The sequence below is a fragment of the Adiantum capillus-veneris genome, chromosome 26 (genome assembly GCF_014529385.1).
Source record: "Adiantum capillus-veneris isolate H3 chromosome 26, ASM1452938v2, whole genome shotgun sequence".
NCBI classification, from domain to species: domain Eukaryota; kingdom Viridiplantae; phylum Streptophyta; class Polypodiopsida; order Polypodiales; family Pteridaceae; genus Adiantum; species Adiantum capillus-veneris.
Window position 1 is genome coordinate 51024 of NC_140956.1, and position 15781 is coordinate 66804.

Genomic DNA, 15781 nt, shown 5'->3' on the forward strand with positions numbered 1-15781 from the left:
TTGGAAGATTCCGAATGAGGTTTGGACGGGTTTGGAGTTGAGAGTTGAAAATTTTCCCAAATCTCAACCCCTAGGTTTTTGTATTAGTTAGAGATGTTAAGTCCTAAATTTATTGGTAGCAAGTCTATGAGATTTGGACAACCGTCTAAATCTCATGTTCAAGCATGGATCCAATGTGGGGTTGCGTTTTGGAAAATCATCCAAATTTCCTCCCCCAGTTTTCTTCTTTTGTTAGGGATATTAAGAGTCCAGATATCTTTTTTGTGTTCGATTTACGAGGGGTTACTAGGGTTGAGATGTGGATGACTGTCCATATCTCAAGAGACAATCTAGATGCAGGTTTCATAGCTGGAGAGGAAAGAGGATAGATGCGGTAGTCGTGGAGGGAGTAAAGAGGAGAGAGAGAGAGAGAGAGAGAGAGAGAGAGAGAGAGAGAGAGAGAGAGAGAGAGAGAGAGAGAGAGAGAGAGAGATAGATAGATAGATAGATTGAATTATCGTCCACGGAGGTCAGATATGACCTATGGGACCGAAAAACAGCGCATACAAAGATTCCTTCTAAATGAAGGGCAGATACATATCAGTTAAGGACTGAGGGTCGAGTGATGGGTGAACAAAAGAGAAAATGGGATGGGATGAACAAAACTTAAAATCTAAGGGGGGATAGGTGAGAGGGGAGCCATTTTAGGAGTTCTAAACTCCTGAATAATGGCTTTACCTCCTCGATAGACTGCCCATTTCCTTGCCGTACGCGCTGCTCGCACCTTTTGTAGTTCTGTCTTCTTTTGCTTGAGTTGGCCGGGGGTAAGATCTTCTGCCAACCAGATTTTAGTGCCCTTGAGAACCCTTGATTGTTCAAGGAGTTTAATTCGGTCCTCTTTGGTCTTGAAAGTGAGGATCGCATGATTGGTGCGATGCTCGTGTGTGATGGAGTTGATTGTTGGTGTATTCCACTCTATCATGTGGGTTGTTGTCTGGATGCGGGCAATCGATTCATGGAACTTGAGCTCTCCCTCCCCTTTCCAGTCACTTGGCAGCCCACCAATGCGAACATTGAGGGCGATCTCCTCTTGCCATTGTCGCTCGCGTAGCGTGGACGCCACACGGTCGTCCACCTTATGAATGATGGCTTCTTGCACTTGCTTTTTGACTGCTTGTGTAAGGGTAGTCTCCACTTCTTCTTTTGTTTTGGTGAACTTGGTTTGCATCTGTTCCGATTCCTCCATCTGGTGGTTCTCCACTGCAGAGAGAGAGAGATAGATAGATAGATAGATTTTATTATCGTCCTCGGAGGTCAAATATGACCTATGGGACCAAAGTTACATGTGATGTAGTATGTGTACGGCTGATGAGTGACTCTCGATGCTCCAAAATTGTAGTGATGAGAGTCGCAATGGAGAGCCCACACTTTGGCTGGGAGAGGAAAGTGTGTAGGTCTAAGTTATGGCTGAAAATGTGAGAGAAGCAAGTTCGAATGTGATCAAAAGCTGAGCACTCTAGTAGTGTGTGGTACTCAGACTCTCGAACATGCAGTGAGCATAATGTGGACAATCGATTTGACTCTTCTCCATTGCCCCAACGCCCTATCTCGCATCGAAGGAAATGGGAGCTAAGCCGAATTGCTGCGATAGTGCGTATCACGGACAAGGGAATAGGCTCAAGCATGTAAGTGTGAGTACGGTTTCCTCTCTCAGCGAAGAACATGGTTTTGTAGTTGGGGGCAATATAGGTGGTGTAATGTATGAAGCGTGACCCACCGGATTTCTCCCAAGCCATAATACATTGGCGTTGTAGAAAAGCTTCATTCACTTGAGAGTCAATTGAAGCATCATGTAGCAAGTGTAATGCATCCCATCTCCCAAACCACTTCTTTATGTCTTGCATCCATCCCGTGCTCAAGATCTTGCTTTTATGCGTCTTTTGAACTTTTTTGATTGCTTCCCATGCAATTGTAGGAAGTCGATGTGAGGGGTTTTGACGCATCTTTATCATGTACTCCACAACCCTTTCCATGCCCATAACCTCAATTGGAAGAGATCCCGACTCAAGAAGTAGGAGCATATATGGTGTTTGTGTCTTAACTTGGAGAAAGTTTGTAAGAAAACGCTTTTGGACATTCTCAAACTCTTTCCAAGTAGACTTTGAGATGCTCCCACCCCACACTTCAACTCCATAAAGAAGAACCGGTGTCACCAATGCATCAAAAAGATAATTCTTGAGAACCCAACACTTGATGTTTCCCGCATTACACATGTTCTCAAATGCATAATATGCTCTCTTTCCCACTTCCAAACGACGCATAGCACATTCATGCCACTTGTGATTGGATGGAACCTCAAGGCCAAGGTACTTAAAGCTCTCAACAACTTCAAGTGTCTCGTTGTTGTACACAATGCATGGCTTCTCCTTATGGTTGGTTTTCACAAGCATAACCTTTGTTTTGGATTCATTTACAATCAGCCCACTATGCAAGCAAAAGTTCTCAAGGACAACCATAAGCTTTTGTGCATCTTCTAAAGTGTGTGCTAGAAGCACTACATCATCCGCATACAACAAAAGCATGATTACCGCATTGCAAATAGTGACCTCTTCAATGCCTTCTTCTTGCATAAAGTCAAGTACCATTTGTTCCAATTGATCGATGCATAGACCAAAGAGATTTGGTGACAATGGACATCCTTGTTTAACCCCAATAGTGCTTACAAAAATTTCTGAAATTTCTCTTCCCATGCGCAATTGACAAATCACCTTCTCATAGATTTGAGAAACCGCAAGCATAAACTCACTTGGCACTTGGAGTTCTTCCATCCTTCTCCACAAATTGTTACGTGGAATCATATCAAAGGCTTTCTTAAAGTCCACAAAACAACAATACAATCGCTTGCCTTTCAACCGACTTTCCTCCATGAGAACACGAAGAGTGACAAGATGATCAATGGTGCTATGGCATCGACGAAAACCCGCTTGTCCCTTTGCACGCTTGTCATTCTCTTCAGCCCAATCACTCAATTTCATCTCCATTATGCACCCAAATAACTTTGCCATAAGAGACCCAATCATTATAGCCCGGTAGTTGCTTACATTCTTTACATCCCCTCCTTTATGCAAAGGCTTAACCCAATTAGTACTCCAATCATAAGGCATACCATGTTGAAGTGCAAGGTTGAACATATCACACATCCACTCATGGGTAAAATCTCCCGTCCATTTGATCATCTCCGGCTTGATACCTTGAAGATCTCCCGCTTTGCGAGTGGCCAACTTTTCAAGCCCACCGCATACATCCTCAATAGTAAAAAAAGACGGCATAGATGGGAGTGAACCATAAAATGGCATTTTTTCAGTATTTTCTTGCTCATATAATTGCCTACAATGTGTGTACATATCCACTAGATTCAATTTACCAAAATTCTCAACCCGCTTGCCTCTCAAGTTTCTCCAAAATCTTCCACATGCATGTGCCTTTTCTTGGACTTGAAATTCTTGTTGCTTTACTTCCCTTCTTCTTCTCTTCTTTTGAATCAATGCCTTGTATGTATGCAAATGACTTTGATAGTTGTCTTTGTCCATAGTTGCATCAAGCTTTATCAAGGACTTTCGAGCATCTTGACATTCTTTATCAAACCACCTTTTGCGTGATCTATCTTTGTTGATACCATGGAGATGCTTTATGGCAAAGCATTCTTCCGCACAAGAACAAATAGCTTTCTTGAAAGCTTCCCATTTAGTTTCCAATGGTGCATCACATTGAAGCTTTGTCATCCATAATTTTTTCTCAACCATTTCAATGTACATTGGTGCCCGTTTGAAATCCATACATAGTGATAACTTCTCTTTCCTTTGGCTGAGATTATGCTTAGTTGCTTCTCCACATGAAAGGTCAATACATAAGGTGCGATGGTCGGATTCCGGGGTCCATTGACCAAACATAAAACTCTTTATGCGATACATGATGGCTTCAGAGAGTAGCATATAGTCAATCACACTATCCCCATTATGTCTTCTACATGTAAATCCATTGGTTCCACTCCACAAAGATACACCATTTGCAATGAGCATACCCGTGCTATTACACATGTGTAAAAGTAACTTTCCATAGTGATCGGGCTCTTTCTCATCCATTGAAGTACGATCATACAAGTGAACTTCCTCCAACTCCCTTGAAATGTATGGCAATTCAAATTGTTTAGTATCATGTTGCAATGTTTTTGTGCGAGCATTCATATCCCCAAATACAATAACATCACCTTCACCTTTGAAATAAGCAATGTCCTCTTCCAAATCAGAAAATGGTTGATCTCTATCCATGCAAGCATAAAAGGGAGAATCATGATGAAGAATGTAGCAACCGGCTACAAAAATGGGTGCTCTTTTTGGTGTCATAATTTTCAGCCATACATAACGTTTGTACTTGTCATCTTTCACAATTGATACAAAATCTTCCAATCCTTTCTTAACCATACATGCTAACCCTCCTTGTCCTCTTCGTTGCTTGAGATTCTTTAACCACATCAATGAATGTACATTGTAATCCTCCAAGCCGTTAATCCTTTGTGTATCATGCTCCCAAGTTTCAACAAAAAGTACAACATCGGCTTTGCTTGTTAGTTCATCAATGCCAACCCCCGCATTCCATGGGTATCCATTACAATTCCAAAAGTATATTTTCAATTGTAACTCGGTCTCATAGGTCACGCATCCCTAATTGCTTGAGAGACTTGCCTCCTCCTTGCGCACATTTTCTTCATGAGAGATTTCCTTGTTTTTATTATTCTTTTCCTCATATGCCTTGCGACGCATATTTTGTTGCTTAATAGTGCGATCTTCACATACAAAACATTTTGTATTCCTCAAGTAGATCCAACTATTATCAAGGATAATCTTTCGCTTGGTCTCATCCGGCATGGTGCATACAATTGGCCGTTCTCCCGAGCGAGGAGCTCCTTGCTTCCCCACTCTATGTGCTCTATAGACCATAACTCCGGACATGCCAAAGTGGGTTTTGAAGAAATCTTCAATAACAATGGCAAGAGAAGGAGGTGTCTCTAACTTCTCTTCAGGAATTCCACGAATAACAATGTTCTTGGAACGTCGCTCCCGTTCCTTCAACTCCTCCACATCTACATTCTCAACATTCTTTGTTTGAACCATAGCTTGCATGAGTGAGGAATTAGAAACCACATTGCTACCACATACATCAGCCCAAGACTTGTTTGTGCATACATTTTTCATGTCGCATACATCCCGGCTCATAGTGTCAAATTTCTCCTCTTTCAATACATGGTCATGCTCTACTTTGCTCATCCGCTCCTTCAAAGCATTCAAGTCCACAAGAGAGCGTTTACATTCCTTGACTTCCTCTTCAAGTTGCATCAAACGTGTTGTTTGCATCTCAAGTGTCCTCTTGAGATTCTCATTCTCCACCACAAGTACCCTTAGTGTGCCATTCTCCATTGCAAGTGCTCGTAAGTCTTCGCCTTGTTTGTTTACGGTCTCTTGCAATGATACCAAGTACGCCATGATCATGGTTTCCGATGTCGTTGGTTGGGTGGTTGTGTTTCTATCTCCACACTCAGGAGATTTTGGATCATTTTCCACAATGGTTGTGGACCTTGTTGAAGAAGAAGAACCCTTGCGAGTGCCGGAAGACATTGTATGTAAAATAGGAGATGAGAATCAATTTTGTTGAACCTGTTCACTTTGGAAATGCTGCTACAGAAACACCTTCCATAACTCTGAAAATTTCTTTCTTTACATCAATGTGTAGAGGACTTCGTGCTCTTCGATTGAGGCTATAGATCACCCAAATCGGAGTTCGGATGAAGAAGTTATGATCAAAAGAGTGGACTCCTGTCTACTAGGTCAAAAAACGGCTGCACTGAGAGAGAGAGAGAGAGAGAGAGAGAGAGAGAGAGAGAGAGAGAGAGAGAGAGAGAGAGAGGACTGATGTCGTCGCTAAGGAACGGGGGACCCCGGCTCTTTCCACGACTGCTTGCTTGCATTAACAATCCACCTCTTATTAAACGAAATGAATACCAGTCAAATAAGCTACAACTATTCTTTCACTCCGCCTACTCTAGCTTTGCTTGATGCCTCTTTTTTAACCACTATATTATGGGATAGGTTTTGACTGAGTCCCTTTGACTGATGAAGAAATCTTATAGCGTGGGTGTCTGCCGCAGTGCAGTGTATTTCATGAAGTAAGTTATTGAATTTTAGGTAGGAAAACTTAAACTAGAGCACAAGATTGTAGAGGGTTACTTCTTAGCACCTAAATGCTATGCTTTAGTCTTAGATGAATCTAATAACATAATTCGTAACAAGGGGTTAGCCAAAGACAAGGTCAACCTTTCATGGTTTATAGAACAGTATAAAAATCTTGGGCGAGTTATTAAAAGTACTTACGAGTCTTCTTTTAAGATTAATTGGCCAAAACTCAATATTTACCGAGCCTCAATTATGTTAAATCTAGGCATTGACCCATCAACCAAAAGAAACCTCGTGATTGATGAGAACAATATATGGGTTGATACCTTACCCTTGAAGGTATCTGAAAAGTCAGTGACAAGACCAAATAAGCCGACGAAATCTAACCTGTAGCCAGCTACGCAATTGTCAGAGTCTATGAAGCAAGCTGAGTCGTTGCTATCTACGCAATTGTCAGAGTCATTGCAGGCTGAGTCGTTGCTATCTACGCAATTGTCAGAGTCTAAACCCTTTACACTGCATTCAGATTCGTTGCTCTCCATGCCGCAGTCAGAGTCTAAGCCCTCCATGCAGCAAGCTGACCAATCAAATGATGCCAGAACAATACTCTTTGAACAACTACAAATAGAACTAAATCTTTTCTTTGAACAACTACAAATTGAACGTAAGGTAGTCTTTGAACAACTACAAATTGAATGTAAGGTTGTCGAAGAACAACTACAAAGTGAACGTAAGGTTGTCGAAGAACAACATAAAAATGAACGTTTAACACATGAGGTGCTCAAAGAACAATTACAAAATGAATGTCTAGCACGTAAGATGCTATTTGAACAATTACAAAATGAACGTCTAGCACGTGAAAGTATTGAAAAACAACTACGAATTGAACGTCTAGCACGTGAAGAGCTTAATGAAAGGCTTCAAGCTATAGAGCTTAGGAATCAAACTAGTGATTTAAAAGAAAAAGAAGGCAAGCACTTACCTAAAAAAGAGGACCAAGGGCACCACCCCAGACAAATCATTGTGTGCTAATAGAAATCTGCGGAGCGAAGGACCACAGATCTTGCCAGGAATACTTCCTGTGAAGGCATTTGCACTGAGGTCAAGTACCCTTAACCTACTGGAGTTGGGGAGGGATGCAGGAAGAGGCCCCGTGAACTTGTTGAAGCTCAATACAAGCTTATGCAGAGTCGGCAATTGGGACTGCTGTCTACTAGGTCAAAAAACGGCTGCACTGAGAGAGAGAGAGAGAGAGAGAGAGAGAGAGAGAGAGAGAGAGAGAGAGAGAGAGAGAGAGAGAGAGAGAGAGAGAGAGAGAGAGAGAGAGAGAGAGAGAGAGAGAGAGAGAGAATGTTAGCATGTTTTTTGAAAGATCACCTTTTAGGGGGAGAGTCAGCACCCTCTAGAGAGATAAAGAGTGGGTTTTTACCCCAACTTTATGAAAAATGATTCTTTTTTAAAAAATTTCTTTATTAATAAAGAAAAGACCCCTACACCTCTAGGCCTATAAGTATGACCACTCACTTTTAGGACCTACCACACCCACCATTTTAGTCCATGTGGCAGTCCCCCATTTGCCCATTCCTTGATCTCATTTTTAATCCCATGGCACATAAAGAGGCCCTCCTAGACCCCATTCCGTTCCTAATGGGGATGTTGGTGCTAGCATATTGAGTCTTTCTAGGAAAAAATGATTAGCTATCAAGTTCCATATGATTCGGCCAACTATCGAACTCTAATGCATAGTTCTGGAGATGATTGCCAAATCTCACAGATACACCTTACCATGCACTACAAGCATTCATCCTTGTCATGAACATCAAGGCATCCATCCCACTAAAGATAACTTATGCTGAAGATGACAAAGTTACTCTAAAAATCCAAGACAAGTGAGTGTTGGATCCCATAGTCAATTGAGTGTTGAATGGTAGCAAATATTAATTGAGTGTTGGATGATCATCTACTTCTTATGGAACCATTATTTGATAGAAGAACTATGCTTTATGAGACACTGCACTCAAGATTACATCAATTCAAGTGCAACGAAAGCCTGGTGATACCATATTTAGTCTTTCCAAGAAAACTCAGCTAGCTACCAGTTTCTATGATATTTGGCCAGCCATCCAAATCTAATGTATATTCTTGACTCTATGCTATCAACCCACATACTATGTATCAAGTGCAATGGAAGCTTGGTGATGGCATATTTAGTCTTTCCAAGAAAACTCGGATACCTACCAATTTCTATGTGATTTGGCAAGTTGTCCAAATCTATAATGCATATTTTGCTATCAACCTGCATCCTTTGTAGCATGTTAATGTATTTAGACTATGACATTGGCAAGGCACTATGTATAGTTATGTTTAATTTATAGTAGTTTCCATGAGCACATCAAAGGATTCAACACATGAGATCACATTAGTTCTAGTGCACATATGTGTAACTTGACTTGAAGCCAAGCAAAAACATTAGAACCTTGAAAACCTAGCCTATTTATCAATCAATTTCAATGAGATTAAGGTTTGAAGTTTGGGGCATAGGGTTATGATTTAGGGTTGAGGGTTTTGACTTAAGGTTCAAAGCTTAGGGTTTATCATTTTTAGGGCCCTAAGTTTGGGATTCGGGCTTAGAATATTATTATTTTGGGTTTAAGATATAGGGTCTAGGATTTAGATAATAGAGCTATGGAGATTATGGTTTATAGTTTAAGGTTATGGGGCTTATGGTTTAGGGTTTAGGATTATAGGGTCTAGGGTTTATAATCTAAGATCTAGGATTATAAGGTTAAAGGGATCAAGGTTTAGATTTTAGCGTTATAGGGTTATGGAGTTTAGAGTTTAGGGTTATAGAGTTATGGGGTTTATGACAATAGAGTTATGGGGTTTAGGACTATAGAGTTATGAGGTTTAGGGCTATGTGATTCTGGGGTTTAGGGTTTAGGCTTCAAAGTTTGGGGCTTAGGGTTTAGGGTTATCGGATTATGGGACGTAGCATTTAAGGTTCAAGGTTGAGTGTTATGACGTGGGACTAATGGATTAGAGTTATAGGGTTTAGGCTTCAAAATTTAGGGTTTATGGTTTGGGGCTTACGGTTTAGGGTTCAACATCTAAGATCTAGGGGTGAGGGTTTATGGTTTGGGGATTAGGGTTTAGGGACTTGGGTCCTAGAGTTTAGGGTTCAATGTCTAAGATCAAGGGGTTAGGGTATAGTGTTATGGGATTTAGGGTTTAGAGTGCTAGGCTTTATGATTTAGATTCAAGTTTTGGAATTTATGGTTTTGTGATTAGGGCTTAAGGTCTAGGGTCTAGGGTTTAGGGTATAGGGTATAGGTTTTAGGATCTAGGGCCTAGGGTTTGTGGTTTAGGGAAGATTCCATCCTAGAAACAAGAGGGTGGTGCCCATCTCACTCATGAACTTTGTGGTGTAGGAATATTTGTGTATGACTTGCTAGGGTGGAAAAAGGATTCTTTTGTTAAGACACCCGCATTTGGCCATTGGTCAAAGCTATCCATGCAGAAGAAAAGACAAAGTCGTTGAATTCTTGGCTTGTTTTTGTGCCCGTAGTTACTGGTGACCACTCTCCTTGCACCCTGCTCTTCTTTATGGCCACCGCATGCTATGCATGATCATGTAGGAGCACCTCCCTAGATACTCCTTGTTTATAATGCTCTTCTCGGACGCATATCACACTAGGATGGGAAAATGTTTAGGTGTCAAGCAATGATTTACTCTGCAGAAATAGAAACATGGCCTTGCATGAGTGTCAAAGGGGCGACCTCAACCCCTCGGCCAACTTCGCAACTAGGGAGGCCTTCTGGAAAAGTGATGGTGGGAGTGCTCTCGGTAGTTTTGTAACTCTGCAAGTCAACACAACAATCGGGGAGCTTTCCACTTGGCCAGCACCGATTCAATACTGAGATGTGCACAAATTTTCTTTGTGACCTAGTGTGACACCGCTTGTGTGTCCACACATACACTGTAGGCTGTCGGGTGCCCAGTGTGACAAGGGCCTTGGTGAAACTAACATAAGAAATTTTAAAGGCTTCTCAAACTTAAGGATCCACTTAAAGCATGTGCACTATGCACCTGTGGTAGCCAGACAACAAGAAAGAGAGAGAGAGAGAGAGAGAGAGAGAGAGAGAGAGAGAGAGAGAGAGAGAGAGAGAGAGAGAGAGAGAGAGAGAGAGAGAGAGAGAGAGAGAGAGAGAGAGAGAGAGAGAGAGAGCACATGTTGCCGCCTGCCATCGATAGAGGCTCTTACACATGGCGGCCCCAAAATCCTGCAAAAAGGTCGAGTTCTTCCACTAGACCCAAAAAGCCTACTACATTAGGGGTTGTGCAGTGCGCAATGAACCTCGTTGATATGTTGTTCACCTCTGAACAGGCTAGAGGGGGGTTTCATCTTGATGGGGTTGTCAAGGCATCATCCCACAGTTAGAAAAAAAATGGCGGGCCCTTCAACAGTACTTGATGCCAAATGGGCTACTCGCATCTAATATAAGAGATAGAAAGAGCACAAATTGGTGGGCTTCCAGCGGAGGGTGGAAGTGTGGCCTTAGGACTAAGTGACAAGGGCATGGGAGGGTGGTATCTACGGTGAGGTAATTGCGAACCGTAGATCTTGGCGGCAGTTTCGAAAGTACTAGGTTCTCTAGGTTACTTTCGGTGTTGATGCCTTGCACACGTGTTTAAAGTAAATTAGGGCCCGCATGCTTCAAAAGCGTGTGGAAGACAAAGTGGTTAGGACATGTGCCCTCCATGTGCCTCACAAGGGTGATGTCACATGTTCAAATCCCACGGATGCAAAATGGGGCACCCTAGATTACTTTCAGAAAGTGGGTGCCTAGGGCACCTACATCCCAGATCTATGGCCCACAATCCCCCCACTGTAAGTCCAACCTTCCCATGCCCATGTCACTTAGTCCCCAGGGAAGCCCAAAGAGAGAGAGAGAGAGAGAGAGAGAGAGAGAGAGAGAGAGAGAGAGAGAGAGAGAGAGAGAGAGAGAGAGAGAGAGAGAATTCAAATTCCAATTCTATGTCTACCTTTGTGTCATTAATGGAGATATTCCAATTCTATGTCTACCTTTGTGTCATTAATGGAGATATTCAAAACCCCTGACAAGATTTTGAATTCTCTCTCTCTCTCTCTCTCTCTCTCTCTCTCTCTCTCTCTCTCTCTCTCTCTCTCTCTCTCTCTCTCTCTCTCTCTTTTGTGCGCTCAACTTCGCAGCCCACCCCGGCCCTTGGGCCCCCCTCAGCTGCCCCCCTCATGCCCAGGCTCGCTGCCCACCCCTTACGCTCAGCCTTGTTGCCAAGCCCACTTTTCCCTCCAAATACCTCTTGCAACATAGGTTTGAATCCTCCCTTCTCCATTTATCACTCAACCTCAACCTCACACCTCTACTTGGAGTTTTAGATCTGTAGCACTTGCTGCTTCTAGAGTATCTTCATCAACACCTTCCTTGGTCCTTCTTCCTGATCTAGATGTGAAGGTGAGGTTGATCACTCAACCTCACCTTTACACATTAACATAAAGTTGTGGATCTGAAGCATTGGCACTTCTAGAGTATCTTAATCAGCAACTTCCTCGGTAATTCTACCTCATCTCGATGCAAATGGTATCCCCTCACTCATCCACATTATTTTGGAGATTCAGCACATGAAAATTGTTTGGTAAGATCATTAGGATTTTTTCGACATATGTGTTGCTAAGAATAGTGAGCTTCATCTCTTTTTTTAAATGTTGTTGTAACTTTGCTCACTCACCATATTAGTTTTTGTTTTTATCTTGTACGTAGAGATTTGTAGCAGTGCCATTGTCTATCTTTGTATACATCTCATCATTTTTGGTCATGTTGCTCTAAGAATAACCATGTATATGAACTAATCTTGATTTTTTCACAGATGTGGTGCTTCTTCATGTGCTTATCAACATGGTAGTTTTATGACTCAATAAGTTGTAGCATTGTGCAAGATGATGGAAGTTCTTGGCTTGTTGTTGTGACTACAAATGATTTATGTGGGTGACACAAAGTGTCAAGGAGACGTATGGCTTCTCAAACACATCACTAGAAGGGAAAAGTCATGGATATCAAGAAAACTCAAGATGACAAGAATCTAGTAAAGGTAAAACATGTGTATATAGCTTCTCTGTTCAATCTTGACACATGCTTGCCTCAACCTAGGCTTTTTTTGCAAATTATACATGTTATCCTTTATTTAAATGTTTTGGATTGTCTTGTTTCTGCTTTAACCTCTTAGGTTGCTTCAAACATGTGCATGATTTAGTGTGTTTTTTTGTCATATATTTTTCCATCTAACTTTGAGTGGAAGCCAGTGGAATCTTTTGCAGTTAGATTTGAAGCTATCCATGTGGACCTTGGCAAGTTTTCTTATGCAGAGTGTTTACCTTGAGAGATTTCCTCGCATGAGATATTGTTTTATAGCCATGATTATGTCACACTGAGTGCTCTATTGTTGGTGAAAAATTGGTATGCAGATACCATATTGTGAAGCAAGGCTTATCAATGAGCCTTCCATACAAAAGATGGAAGCAAATGATGGGAGGTGCTCGATTTTGATATTGCTTTTGGAGAGACTATGGGACTTCAATTATGTCCCCACAATGATACCATGTTCGATATTTGTGTCAATGATGACTTGCATCGTAGCCATATTTGCGAGTACCTCAATCTTAGATATAAATTTCATGAATAGTATCCCTTTTGTGTGAATAGAAAAGCTTATGGTTTAGAAAAGAGAGGGGTTTTACTTGTAAGGACATCTCATTCCCATTATGTATGATTGTACAAGCTCGGCCACTAAGCTTTATCTTAATGGAAATTTTGTTTTACATCCCCTCTCTAAGCATAAGTATTGGTTGTAAAGTTTAAGTTAAGTTCTTTTAGTTTTAATTCACTAGTTTTAATTCACTAGTTTTAATTCAATTTAGGTGATTCTTTGGTAGTTCATTAATTTATTATAAGTTGTGAATACGTTGTCGAGAAATTTGCGGTCTTGCCAGGAAAGCACCGGGCTTATGGCTGTGAGAGTTTGTGAGAGAACTCAACAAAAACTATATGAAGGAGTTAAACCATAGATGCCATGAAGAATAGGGTTTGGAAAGAAGTGCAATCAAAGAAGACTCACTCTTTCTCTCTTGCACTCACACACACAAAGAAAGAACGCAAAAGAGAATGTCAAAACAATACGAAGATGAAAACATCAAGGCTATGGTCATATCGTATCATGGGTAATATGAAAGGGTTAATGGATGAGTTAATGGCATTCAATCTTGGCTGACCAAATAGGCTACGAATTGTTCTTTGGAATTGTAGTTTTGTGCTTACCATAATATATATATTTTGTCTAGTGATTGGGATTAATTGTGTGTACAAATCCTCTTGGTTCATAGCAAGATAACTACCTTACATCAAAAGAAAAATTATAGTCTATGAGAGGTAGTATGATGGGATCCGGTGATACAAGTATTTCATTGAGCCTTTCAGGGCCGAAGAGAAACACTATACGTTGTTGAAACTGTATTTTACGGCTAATCCATACGCTAATTCTAATAGATCATACAGAGTGAAAGCGATAGAAATGATCATCATGTGGGTTATTCATCTAGGATAGTATGTGAGAAATGTAGATATGAGAGAAGTGAAGAGATGAGAAGTTTTCCTCCCAAGCCCTATTCTTGCCCGTAGGCAATAAGGATATTGCGGGGAGAGATGTACCTGTAGCAAAGAGAACCTAGAGAGGATGAATTACTAAGAATGAGAGAGATAGGTTTGGTTAAGGAGATGAGATTAGATATATATATATATATATATTCGTTGGATTAGAGATGAAAATGAAAACAACAAGAAATCAAGAAAACATCAATGTAGAACATATCTTACTTGAAACCCTTCGGCACCATTATTGATGGGAGAGAGAAGAAGAGTGGATAATTCCACTTTGATTGATACACCAAGTGCAAGACCTTCTTTGATTAGATTTGATCTTCCAAGGTTAGCTTGTTGCAAGAATGACTAGTCTCCCTCTAGGAGAAAGTGTAGGCTTGGGCTTATGTTAATGGCTAAGTACAATTAGGCGTTACTACTCACTCCCTCATGAATTCCTCTCATCAATGGCTTGAATGCTTGAGTTATTTCCAAGGAAGAAGAGGCCCCCTTTTATAGGTGAAGGGAACCCACAAGGGTTTACACAAGAAGAGAGGAGCCAGTGTGAACAGGAATTGGAAAAGTTGGAAATGAGCTGTCCCTGCATAATGTGGGCAGACTGGGGTCCAGTATTTTGATCATATCTCCTCAACCGTGGCTCCAAATAAAAAAGTAAAAATATGGGCAAAAACATCAGCTCATTAGCTACGATTTTCATTTTAAAATCGTTTTCCAATTCGGATTGGAACCTTGTGTAAAAAATTCATCAAAATAGGGTCCATTTATGGCAGCAAAAGTCTTCATGTGGTCTCCTTAGCCTAGACTTTCATTTAATTCCAAAGGACACCTCATGCCATATGAAAGCATGACATTGCTCCTTGACAAAGTTTTGTAATCATACTTGTAATAATGCATTAAAATAAGTGTATCTTTGAAATCATGCCACCTAGTGTCCCACTTGGATTTGATTCTCTCCTAGTAGCTATTTAAAAAGAAATATAAGAAAAGTATAAAAATTACATAGAATATATATATATTGGAGTTTACCCTAGATATAGGATCTAGATAGGGCGTGAGATGATAATGAAATAGTAGAAATAAAGAATCAATGCTTTTTGCCCCAAGTTAAAGAGGCGGAGCTATTGATGCTTTTCCCATAGTATTTTCTGATGGTAAAGTAAGGATATGTTACCCTTGAGAAAAATAATAGGATGAGATAGAAGGCTTATTATTATACTTAAATATGCATATGTACACTATAGGAAATATAATTATGTATCTAAAAAAATACAAGATAGATCTTGTAGCATGCGTTCCGACCATGTACGTGACACAGCACGACATCCACCCCCTCTAAACCTGCACATCCTCCAGTATGTGCCACATTGTCTCTTTGTAAGATTAGACCTCTTGTACATCTTCCTTGTCTTCTTCTTCACTGGATGATTCCAGAGCTTCATGTTCACTTTGATCTTCACTTGTGTTTTTCTCTTCTTCCTCATCCATATCTTCTAGATCATTGTCTCCTCTTCTCTTAAACATTTTAATCCTTTTTCCTGCAATGGGAATCTTTACTTCTGTACCATCTAGTTCAGACAAGCTGTAAGTAGCATTTTCATGCACATGCTTTACAACATACGGTCCAAACCATCTTTTTGAGAACTTACGCATGACTGTGTGCTGGTTTTCAAGGCTACTATCATACACTAAAACCCAATCACCTTTGTCAATTGCTTTGCTCCTGAGTCGATGTCGCTTATCAAAATAGTCCTTGTTTTTCAACCTTGCATTTTTGAGTCGTTCTTTTGCAGCTTCAATGTCTCCAGGTCTTCTCTCTAGCTGCCTTATACGCAGTGCAAGGAGATCTTCCCTACTAAGCCCCTCTTGCCAAGGTAGTACATTCCATG